Source organism: Myxine glutinosa, chromosome 2 (assembly GCF_964187855.1).
Source record: "Myxine glutinosa chromosome 2, kmMyxGlut1.1, whole genome shotgun sequence".
Lineage (NCBI taxonomy): Eukaryota > Metazoa > Chordata > Myxini > Myxiniformes > Myxinidae > Myxine > Myxine glutinosa.
The window spans coordinates 242,237,538-242,249,553 of NC_136262.1; the positions used below are offsets into that span (position 1 = coordinate 242,237,538).

The 12,016-nt window shown below is 42.7% G+C and overlaps 1 protein-coding gene across 3 annotated transcripts in view; it reads right to left on the minus strand.

The window, feature by feature from the left end:
- The window catches only part of HPSE (heparanase), a 58,217-nt gene extending 50,152 nt beyond the window's left edge, over positions 1 to 8,065 (minus strand). The window contains exon 1 of one of the 3 annotated variants that reach the window (XR_013622500.1): positions 7,961 to 8,036. The gene's annotated coding sequence lies outside the window, so the exon portion shown is untranslated. Of the gene's footprint in view, positions 1 to 6,636; positions 6,742 to 7,960 lie in introns of those variants that run through there. The other 2 variants (XM_078772392.1, XM_078772391.1) reach the window with 2 other exon arrangements.
- Between the last annotated feature and the right edge of the window lie 3,951 nt (positions 8,066 to 12,016).

The window sequence follows — 12,016 nt, forward strand, 5'->3', positions numbered from 1 at the left end:
TTACAGCAGAGTTTTTGCCCTTGTTGGGTGGAGCCTAATCATTTTTACAGCAGAGTTTTGGTCCTTGTTGGGTGGAACCTAATCATTTTTACAGCAGAGTTTTGGTCCTTGTTGGGTGGAGCCTAATCATTTTTACAGCAGAGTTTTTGTCCTTGTTGGGTGGAGCCTATCATTTTTACAGCAGAGTTTTGGTCCTTGTTGGGTGGAGCCTTATCATTTTTACAGCAGAGTTTTGGCCCTTGTTGGGTGGAGCCTAATCATTTTTACAGCAGAGTTTTTGTCCTTGTTGGGTGGAGCCTATCATTTTTACAGCAGAGTTTTGGTCCTTGTTGGGTGGAGCCTTATCATTTTTACAGCAGAGTTTTGGCCCTTGTTGGGTGGAGCCTTATCATTTTTACAGCAGAGTTTTGGCCCTTATTGGGTGGGGCCTAATCATTTTTACAGCAGAGTTTTTGTCCTTGTTGGGTGGAGCCTAATCATTTTTACAGCAGAGTTTTGGTCCTTGTTGGGTGGAGCCTAATCATTTTTACAGCAGAGTTTTGGTCCTTGTTGGGTGGAACCTAATCATTTTTACAGCAGAGTTTTGGTCCTTGTTGGTTGGGTGGAGCCTAATCATTTTTACAGCAGAGTTTTGGTCCTTGTTGGGTGGAGCCTAATCATTTTTACAGCAGAGTTTTGGTCCTTGTTGGGTGGAACCTAATCATTTTTACAGCAGAGTTTTGGTCCTTGTTGGTTGGGTGGAGCCTAATCATTTTTACAGCAGAGTTTTGGTCCTTGTTGGGTGGAGCCTAATCATTTTTACAGCAGAGTTTTGGTCCTTGTTGGGTGGAGCCTAATCATTTTTACAGCAGAGTTTTGGTCCTTGTTGGGTGGAGCCTAATCATTTTTACAGCAGAGTTTTGGTCCTTGTTGGGTGGAACCTAATCATTTTTACAGCAGAGTTTTGTTCCTTGTTGGGTGGAACCTAATCATTTTTACAGCAGAGTTTTGGTCCTTGTTGGGTGGAGCCTAATCATTTTTACAGCAGAGTTTTGGTCCTTGTTGGGTGGAGCCTAATCATTTTTACAGCAGAGTTTTGGTCCTTGTTGGGTGGAGCCTAATCATTTTTACAGCAGAGTTTTGGTCCTTGTTGGGTGGAACCTAATCATTTTTACAGCAGAGTTTTGGTCCTTGTTGGGTGGAGCCTAATCATTTTTACAGCAGAGTTTTGGTCCTTGTTGGGTGGAGCCTAATCATTTTTACAGCAGAGTTTTGGTCCTTGTTGGTTGGAGCCTAATCATTTTTACAGCAGAGTTTTGGTCCTTGTTGGGTGGAGCCTAATCATTTTTACAGCAGAGTTTTGGTCCTTGTTGGGTGGGGCCTAATCATTTTTACAGCAGAGTTTTGGTCCTTGTTGGGTGGAGCCTAATCATTTTTACAGCAGAGTTTTGGTCCTTGTTGGGTGGAGCCTAATCATTTTTACAGCAGAGTTTTGGTCCTTGTTGGGTGGAACCTAATCATTTTTACAGCAGAGTTTTGGTCCTTGTTGGGTGGAACCTAATCTTTTTTACAGCAGAGTTTTGGCCCTTGTTGGGTGGAGACTAATCATTTTTACAGCAGAGTTTTGGTCCTTGTTGGGTGGAGCCTAATCATTTTTACAGCAGAGTTTTGGCCCTTGTTGGGTGGAGACTAATCTTTTTTACAGCAGAGTTTTGGCCCTTGTTGGGTGGAGACTAATCATTTTTACAGCAGAGTTTTGGTCCTTGTTGGGTGGAACCTAATCATTTTTACAGCAGAGTTTTGGTCCTTGTTGGGTGGAACCTAATCTTTTTTACAGCAGAGTTTTGGCCCTTGTTGGGTGGAGACTAATCATTTTTCAGCAGAGTTTTGGTCCTTGTTGGGTGGAGCCTAATCATTTTTACAGCAGAGTTTTGGTCCTTGTTGGGTGGAGCCTAATCTTTTTACAGCAGAGTTTTGGCCCTTGTTGGATGGAGCCTAATCATTTTTACAGCAGAGTTTTGGTCCTTGTTGGGTGGAGCCTAATCATTTTTACAGCAGAGTTTTGGTCCTTGTTGGATGGAGCCTAATCATTTTTACAGCAGAGTTTTGGTCCTTGTTGGGTGGAGCCTAATCATTTTTACAGCAGAGTTTTGGTCCTTGTTGGGTGGAGCCTAATCATTTTTACAGCAGAGTTTTGGCCCTTGTTGGGTGGAGCCTAATCATTTTTACAGCAGAGTTTTGGTCCTTGTTGGGTGGAGCCTAATCATTTTTACAGCAGAGTTTTGGCCCTTGTTGGGTGGAACCTAATCATTTTTACAGCAGAGTTTTTGTCCTTGTTGGGTGGAGCCTAATCATTTTTACAGCAGAGTTTTGGTCCTTGTTGGGTGGAGCCTAATCATTTTTACAGCAGAGTTTTGGCCCTTGTTGGGTGGAACCTAATCATTTTTACAGCAGAGTTTTGTTCCTTGTTGGGTGGAGCCTAATCATTTTTACAGCAGAGTTTTGGTCCTTGTTGGGTGGAGCCTAATCATTTTTACAGCAGAGTTTTGGTCCTTGTTGGGTGGGGCCTAATCATTTTTACAGCAGAGTTTTGTTCCTTGTTGGGTGGGGCCTAATCATTTTTACAGCAGAGTTTTGTTCCTTGTTGGGTGGAGCCTAATCATTTTTACAGCAGAGTTTTGGTCCTTGTTGGGTGGAGCCTAATCATTTTTACAGCAGAGTTTTGGTCCTTGTTGGGTGGAGCCTAATCATTTTTACAGCAGAGTTTTGGTCCTTGTTGGGTGGAGCCTAATCATTTTTACAGCAGACTTTTGGTCCTTATTGGGTGGGGCCTAATCATTTTTACAGCAGAGTTTTGGTCCTTGTTGGGTGGAGCCTAATCATTTTTACAGCAGACTTTTGGTCCTTATTGGGTGGGGCCTAATCATTTTTACAGCAGAGTTTTGGTCCTTATTGGGTGGGGCCTAATCATTTTTACAGCAGAGTTTTGGTCCTTGTTGGGTGGAGCCTAATCATTTTTACAGCAGAGTTTTGGTCCTTATTGGGTGGGGCCTAATCATTTTTACAGCAGAGTTTTGGTCCTTATTGGGTGGAGCCTAATCATTTTTACAGCAGAGTTTTGTTCCTTGTTGGGTGGAGCATAATCATTTTTACAGCAGAGTTTTGGTCCTTGTTGGGTGGAGCCTAATCATTTTTACAGCAGAGCTTTTGTCCTTGTTGGGTGGAGCCTAATCATTTTTACAGCAGAGTTTTGGTCCTTGTTGGGTGGAGCCTAATCATTTTTACAGCAGAGCTTTTGTCCTTGTTGGGTGGAGCCTAATCATTTTTACAGCAGAGTTTTGGCCCTTGTTGGGTGGAGCCTAATCATTTTTACAGCAGAGTTTTGGTCCTTGTTGGGTGGAGCCTAATCATTTTTACAGCAGAGTTTTGGTCCTTGTTGGGTGGAGCCTTATCATTTTTACAGCAGAGCTTTTGTCCTTGTTGGGTGGAGCCTAATCATTTTTACAGCAGAGTTTTGGCCCTTGTTGGGTGGAGCCTAATCATTTTTACAGCAGAGTTTTGGTCCTTGTTGGGTGGAGCCTAATCATTTTTACAGCAGAGTTTTGGTGCTTGTTGGGTGGAGCCTTATCATTTTTACAGCAGAGTTTTGGCCCTTGTTGGGTGGAGCCTAATCATTTTTACAGCAGAGTTTTTGCCCTTGTTGGGTGGAGCCTAATCATTTTTACAGCAGAGTTTTGGTCCTTGTTGGGTGGAGCCTAATCATTTTTACAGCAGAGTTTTGGTCCTTGTTGGGTGGAGCCTTATCATTTTTACAGCAGAGTTTTGGCCCTTGTTGGGTGGAGCCTAATCATTTTTACAGCAGAGTTTTGGTCCTTGTTGGGTGGAGCCTAATCATTTTTACAGCAGAGTTTTGGTCCTTGTTGGGTGGAACCTAATCATTTTTACAGCAGAGTTTTGGTCCTTGTTGGGTGGAGCCTAATCATTTTTACAGCAGAGTTTTGGTCCTTGTTGGGTGGAGCCTAATCATTTTTACAGCAGAGTTTTGGCCCTTGTTGGGTGGAGCATAATCATTTTTACAGCAGAGTTTTGGTCCTTGTTGGGTGGAGCCTAATCATTTTTACAGCAGAGTTTTGGCCCTTGTTGGGTGGAGCCTAATCATTTTTACAGCAGAGTTTTGTTCCTTGTTGGGTGGAACCTAATCATTTTTACAGCAGAGTTTTGGTCCTTGTTGGATGGAGCCTAATCATTTTTACAGCAGAGTTTTGGTCCTTGTTGGGTGGAGCCTAATCATTTTTACAGCAGAGTTTTGGTCCTTGTTGGGTGGAGCCTAATCATTTTTACAGCAGAGTTTTGGTCCTTGTTGGGTGGAGCCTAATCATTTTTACAGCAGAGTTTTGGTCCTTGTTGGGTGGAGACTAATCATTTTTACAGCAGAGTTTTGGTCCTTGTTGGGTGGAACCTAATCATTTTTACAGCAGAGTTTTGGCCCTTGTTGGGTGGAGCCTAATCATTTTTACAGCAGAGTTTTGGTCCTTGTTGGGTGGAGCCTAATCATTTTTACAGCAGAGTTTTGGTCCTTGTTGTGTGGAGCCTAATCATTTTTACAGCAGAGTTTTGGTCCTTGTTGGGTGGAGCCTAATCTTTTTACAGCAGAGTTTTGGTCCTTGTTGGGTGGAGCCTAATCATTTTTACAGCAGAGTTTTGGTCCTTGTTGGGTGGAGCCTAATCATTTTTACAGCAGAGTTTTGGTCCTTGTTGGGTGGAGCCTAATCTTTTTACAGCAGAGTTTTTGTCCTTGTTGGGTGGAGCCTAATCATTTTTACAGCAGAGTTTTGGTCCTTGTTGGATGGAGCCTAATCATTTTTACAGCAGAGTTTTGGTCCTTGTTGGGTGGAGCCTAATCATTTTTACAGCAGAGTTTTGGTCCTTGTTGGGTGGAGCCTAATCATTTTTACAGCAGAGTTTTGGTCCTTGTTGGGTGGAGCCTAATCATTTTTACAGCAGAGTTTTGGTCCTTGTTGGGTGGAGCCTAATCATTTTTACAGCAGAGTTTTGGTCCTTGTTGGGTGGAGCCTAATCATTTTTACAGCAGAGTTTTGGTCCTTGTTGGGTGGAGCCTAATCATTTTTACAGCAGAGTTTTGGTCCTTGTTGGGTGGAGCCTAATCATTTTTACAGCAGAGTTTTGGTCCTTGTTGGGTGGAGCCTAATCATTTTTACAGCAGAGTTTTGGCCCTTGTTGGGTGGAGCCTAATCATTTTTACAGCAGAGTTTTGGCCCTTGTTGGGTGGAGCCTAATCATTTTTACAGCAGAGTTTTGGTCCTTGTTGGGTGGAGCCTAATCATTTTTACAGCAGAGTTTTGGTCCTTGTTGGGTGGAACCTAATCATTTTTACAGCAGAGTTTTGGTCCTTGTTGGGTGGAGCCTAATCATTTTTACAGCAGAGTTTTGGTCCTTGTTGGGTGGGGCCTAATCATTTTTACAGCAGAGTTTTTGTCCTTGTTGGATGGAGCCTAATCATTTTTACAGCAGAGTTTTGGTCCTTGTTGGGTGGAGCCTTATCATTTTTACAGCAGAGTTTTGGTCCTTGTTGGGTGGAGCCTTATCATTTTTACAGCAGAGTTTTGGTCCTTGTTGGGTGGAACCTAATCATTTTTACAGCAGAGTTTTGGTCCTTGTTGGGTGGAGCCTAATCATTTTTACAGCAGAGTTTTGGTCCTTGTTGGGTGGAGCCTTATCATTTTTACAGCAGAGTTTTGGTCCTTGTTGGGTGGAGCCTTATCATTTTTACAGCAGAGTTTTGGTCCTTGTTGGGTGGAACCTAATCATTTTTACAGCAGAGTTTTGGTCCTTGTTGGGTGGAGCCTTATCATTTTTACAGCAGAGTTTTGGTCCTTGTTGGGTGGAGCCTAATCATTTTTACAGCAGAGTTTTGGTCCTTGTTGGGTGGAGCCTTATCATTTTTACAGCAGAGTTTTGGTCCTTGTTGGGTGGAGCCTAATCATTTTTACAGCAGAGTTTTGGTCCTTGTTGGGTGGAACCTAATCATTTTTACAGCAGAGTTTTGGTCCTTGTTGGGTGGAACCTAATCATTTTTACAGCAGAGTTTTGTTCCTTGTTGGGTGGAACCTTATCATTTTTACAGCAGAGTTTTGGTCCTTGTTGGGTGGAACCTAATCATTTTTACAGCAGAGTTTTGTTCCTTGTTGGGTGGAGCCTAATCATTTTTACAGCAGAGTTTTGGTCCTTGTTGGGTGGAGCCTAATCATTTTTACAGCAGAGTTTTGGTCCTTGTTGGGTGGAACCTAATCATTTTTACAGCAGAGTTTTGGTCCTTGTTGGGTGGAACCTAATCATTTTTACAGCAGAGTTTTGTTCCTTGTTGGGTGGAGCCTAATCATTTTTACAGCAGAGTTTTGGTCCTTGTTGGGTGGAGCCTAATCATTTTTACAGCAGAGTTTTGGTCCTTGTTGGGTGGAGCCTTATCATTTTTACAGCAGAGTTTTGGTCCTTGTTGGGTGGAACCTTATCATTTTTACAGCAGAGTTTTGTTCCTTGTTGGGTGGAGCCTAATCATTTTTACAGCAGAGTTTTGGCCCTTGTTGGGTGGAGCCTAATCATTTTTACAGCAGAGTTTTGGTCCTTGTTGGGTGGAACCTAATCATTTTTACAGCAGAGTTTTGTTCCTTGTTGGGTGGAGCCTAATCATTTTTACAGCAGAGTTTTGTTCCTTGTTGGGTGGAGCCTAATCATTTTTACAGCAGAGTTTTGGTCCTTGTTGGGTGGAGCCTAATCATTTTTACAGCAGAGTTTTGTTCCTTGTTGGGTGGAGCCTAATCATTTTTACAGCAGAGTTTTGTTCCTTGTTGGGTGGAGCCTAATCATTTTTACAGCAGAGTTTTGGTCCTTGTTGGGTGGAGCCTAATCATTTTTACAGCAGAGTTTTGTTCCTTGTTGGGTGGAACCTAATCATTTTTACAGCAGAGTTTTGGTCCTTGTTGGGTGGAGCCTAATCATTTTTACAGCAGAGTTTTGGTCCTTGTTGGGTGGAGCCTAATCATTTTTACAGCAGAGTTTTGGTCCTTGTTGGGTGGAGCCTTATCATTTTTACAGCAGAGTTTTGGTCCTTGTTGGGTGGAGCCTAATCATTTTTACAGCAGAGTTTTGGTCCTTGTTGGGTGGAGCCTAATCATTTTTACAGCAGAGTTTTGGTCCTTGTTGGGTGGAGCCTTATCATTTTTACAGCAGAGTTTTGGCCCTTGTTGGGTGGAGCCTAATCATTTTTACAGCAGAGTTTTGGTCCTTGTTGGGTGGAGCCTAATCATTTTTACAGCAGAGTTTTGGTCCTTGTTGGGTGGAGCCTTATCATTTTTACAGCAGAGTTTTGGTCCTTGTTGGGTGGAGCCTAATCATTTTTACAGCAGAGTTTTGGTCCTTGTTGGGTGGAACCTAATCATTTTTACAGCAGAGTTTTGGTCCTTGTTGGGTGGAGCCTAATCATTTTTACAGCAGAGTTTTGGTCCTTGTTGGGTGGAGCCTAATCATTTTTACAGCAGAGTTTTGGTCCTTGTTGGGTGGAGCCTAATCATTTTTACAGCAGAGTTTTGTTCCTTGTTGGGTGGAGCCTAATCATTTTTACAGCAGAGTTTTGGTCCTTGTTGGGTGGAGCCTAATCATTTTTACAGCAGAGTTTTGTTCCTTGTTGGGTGGAGCATAATCATTTTTACAGCAGAGTTTTGGTCCTTGTTGGGTGGAGCCTAATCATTTTTACAGCAGAGTTTTGTTCCTTGTTGGGTGGAGCCTAATCATTTTTACAGCAGAGTTTTGGTCCTTGTTGGGTGGAGCCTAATCATTTTTACAGCAGAGTTTTGGTCCTTGTTGGGTGGAACCTAATCATTTTTACAGCAGAGTTTTGGTCCTTGTTGGTTGGGTGGAGCCTAATCATTTTTACAGCAGAGTTTTGTTCCTTGTTGGGTGGAACCTAATCATTTTTACAGCAGAGTTTTGTTCCTTGTTGGGTGGAACCTAATCATTTTTACAGCAGAGTTTTGTTCCTTGTTGGGTGGAACCTAATCATTTTTACAGCAGAGTTTTGGCCCTTGTTGGGTGGAGCCTAATCATTTTTACAGCAGAGTTTTGTTCCTTGTTGGGTGGAGCCTAATCATTTTTACAGCAGAGTTTTGGTCCTTGTTGGGTGGAGCCTAATCATTTTTACAGCAGAGTTTTGGCCCTTGTTGGGTGGAGCCTAATCATTTTTACAGCAGAGTTTTGGCCCTTGTTGGGTGGAGCCTAATCATTTTTACAGCAGAGTTTTGGTCCTTGTTGGGTGGAGCCTAATCATTTTTACAGCAGAGTTTTGGTCCTTGTTGGGTGGAACCTAATCATTTTTACAGCAGAGTTTTGGTCCTTGTTGGTTGGGTGGAGCCTAATCATTTTTACAGCAGAGTTTTGGTCCTTGTTGGGTGGAACCTAATCATTTTTACAGCAGAGTTTTGGTCCTTGTTGGGTGGAGCCTTATCATTTTTACAGCAGAGTTTTGGTCCTTGTTGGGTGGAGCCTAATCATTTTTACAGCAGAGTTTTGGTCCTTGTTGGGTGGAGCCTTATCATTTTTACAGCAGAGTTTTGGTCCTTGTTGGGTGGAGCCTAATCATTTTTACAGCAGAGTTTTGGTCCTTGTTGGGTGGAACCTAATCATTTTTACAGCAGAGTTTTGGTCCTTGTTGGGTGGAGCCTAATCATTTTTACAGCAGAGTTTTGTTCCTTGTTGGGTGGAGCCTAATCATTTTTACAGCAGAGTTTTGGTCCTTGTTGGGTGGAGCCTAATCATTTTTACAGCAGAGTTTTGGTCCTTGTTGGGTGGAGCATAATCATTTTTACAGCAGAGTTTTGTTCCTTGTTGGGTGGAGCCTAATCATTTTTACAGCAGAGTTTTGGCCCTTGTTGGGTGGAGCCTAATCATTTTTACAGCAGAGTTTTGTTCCTTGTTGGGTGGAACCTAATCATTTTTACAGCAGAGTTTTGGCCCTTGTTGGGTGGAGCCTTATCATTTTTACAGCAGAGTTTTGGCCCTTGTTGGGTGGAGCCTAATCATTTTTACAGCAGAGTTTTGTTCCTTGTTGGGTGGAGCCTAATCATTTTTACAGCAGAGTTTTGTTCCTTGTTGGGTGGGGCCTAATCATTTTTACAGCAGAGTTTTGTTCCTTGTTGGGTGGAGCCTAATCATTTTTACAGCAGAGTTTTGGTCCTTGTTGGGTGGAGCCTAATCATTTTTACAGCAGACTTTTGGTCCTTATTGGGTGGGGCCTAATCATTTTTACAGCAGAGTTTTGGTCCTTGTTGGGTGGAGCCTAATCATTTTTACAGCAGACTTTTGGTCCTTATTGGGTGGGGCCTAATCATTTTTACAGCAGAGTTTTGGTCCTTATTGGGTGGGGCCTAATCATTTTTACAGCAGAGTTTTGGTCCTTGTTGGGTGGAGCCTAATCATTTTTACAGCAGAGTTTTGGTCCTTATTGGGTGGGGCCTAATCATTTTTACAGCAGAGTTTTGGTCCTTATTGGGGGGAGCCTAATCATTTTTACAGCAGAGTTTTGTTCCTTGTTGGGTGGAGCCTAATCATTTTTACAGCAGAGTTTTGGTCCTTGTTGGGTGGAGCCTAATCATTTTTACAGCAGAGCTTTTGTCCTTGTTGGGTGGAGCCTAATCATTTTTACAGCAGAGTTTTGGCCCTTGTTGGGTGGAGCCAAATCATTTTTACAGCAGAGTTTTGGTCCTTGTTGGGTGGAGCCTAATCATTTTTACAGCAGAGCTTTTGTCCTTGTTGGGTGGAGCCTAATCATTTTTACAGCAGAGTTTTGGCCCTTGTTGGGTGGAGCCTAATCATTTTTACAGCAGAGTTTTGGTCCTTGTTGGGTGGAGCCTAATCATTTTTACAGCAGAGTTTTGGTCCTTGTTGGGTGGAGCCTTATCATTTTTACAGCAGAGTTTTGGTCCTTGTTGGGTGGAGCCTAATCATTTTTACAGCAGAGTTTTTGCCCTTGTTGGGTGGAGCCTAATCATTTTTACAGCAGAGTTTTGGTCCTTGTTGGGTGGAGCCTAATCATTTTTACAGCAGAGTTTTGGTCCTTGTTGGATGGAGCCTAATCATTTTTACAGCAGAGTTTTGGTCCTTGTTGGGTGGAGCCTAATCATTTTTACAGCAGAGCTTTTGTCCTTGTTGGGTGGAGCCTAATCATTTTTACAGCAGAGTTTTGGCCCTTGTTGGGTGGAGCCTAATCATTTTTACAGCAGAGTTTTGGTCCTTGTTGGGTGGAGCCTAATCATTTTTACAGCAGAGTTTTGGTCCTTGTTGGGTGGAGCCTTATCATTTTTACAGCAGAGCTTTTGTCCTTGTTGGGTGGAGCCTTATCATTTTTACAGCAGAGCTTTTGTCCTTGTTGGGTGGAGCCTAATCATTTTTACAGCAGAGTTTTGGCCCTTGTTGGGTGGAGCCTAATCATTTTTACAGCAGAGTTTTGGTCCTTGTTGGGTGGAGCCTAATCATTTTTACAGCAGAGTTTTGGTCCTTGTTGGGTGGAGCCTTATCATTTTTACAGCAGAGTTTTGGCCCTTGTTGGGTGGAGCCTAATCATTTTTACAGCAGAGTTTTTGCCCTTGTTGGGTGGAGCCTAATCATTTTTACAGCAGAGTTTTGGTCCTTGTTGGGTGGAGCCTAATCATTTTTACAGCAGAGTTTTGGTCCTTGTTGGGTGGAGCCTAATCATTTTTACAGCAGAGTTTTGGTCCTTGTTGGGTGGAGCCTAATCATTTTTACAGCAGAGTTTTGGTCCTTGTTTGGTGGAGCCTTATCATTTTTACAGCAGAGTTTTGGCCCTTGTTGGGTGGAGCCTAATCATTTTTACAGCAGAGTTTTGGTCCTTGTTGGGTGGAACCTAATCATTTTTACAGCAGAGTTTTGGTCCTTGTTGGTTGGGTGGAGCCTAATCATTTTTACAGCAGAGTTTTGGTCCTTGTTGGGTGGAACCTAATCATTTTTACAGCAGAGTTTTGGTCCTTGTTGGGTGGAGACTAATCATTTTTACAGCAGAGTTTTGGTCCTTGTTGGGTGGAGCCTAATCATTTTTACAGCAGAGTTTTTGTCCTTGTTGGGTGGGGCCTAATCATTTTTACAGCAGAGTTTTGGTCCTTGTTGGGTGGAACCTAATCATTTTTACAGCAGAGTTTTGGTCCTTGTTGGGTGGAGACTAATCATTTTTACAGCAGAGTTTTGGTCCTTGTTGGGTGGAGCCTAATCATTTTTACAGCAGAGTTTTGGTCCTTGTTGGGTGGAGCCTAATCATTTTTACAGCAGAGTTTTGGTCCTTGTTGGGTGGAGCCTAATCATTTTTACAGCAGAGTTTTGTTCCTTGTTGGGTGGAACCTAATCTTTTTTACAGCAGAGTTTTGGCCCTTGTTGGGTGGAGACTAATCATTTTTACAGCAGAGTTTTGGTCCTTGTTGGGTGGAACCTAATCATTTTTACAGCAGAGTTTTGGTCCTTGTTGGGTGGAACCTAATCATTTTTACAGCAGAGTTTTGGTCCTTGTTGGGTGGAACCTAATCATTTTTACAGCAGAGTTTTGGTCCTTGTTGGGTGGAACCTAATCATTTTTACAGCAGAGTTTTGGCCCTTGTTGGGTGGAACCTAATCATTTTTACAGCAGAGTTTTGGTCCTTGTTGGGTGGAACCTAATCATTTTTACAGCAGAGTTTTGGTCCTTGTTGGGTGGAACCTAATCATTTTTACAGCAGAGTTTTGTTCCTTGTTGGGTGGAACCTAATCATTTTTACAGCAGAGTTTTTGTCCTTGTTGGGTGGAGCCTAATCATTTTTACAGCAGAGTTTTGTTCCTTGTTGGGTGGAACCTAATCATTTTTACAGCAGAGTTTTGGTCCTTGTTGGGTGGAACCTAATCATTTTTACAGCAGAGTTTTGGTCCTTGTTGGGTGGAACCTAATCTTTTTACAGCAGAGTTTTGGCCCTTGTTGGGTGGAGCC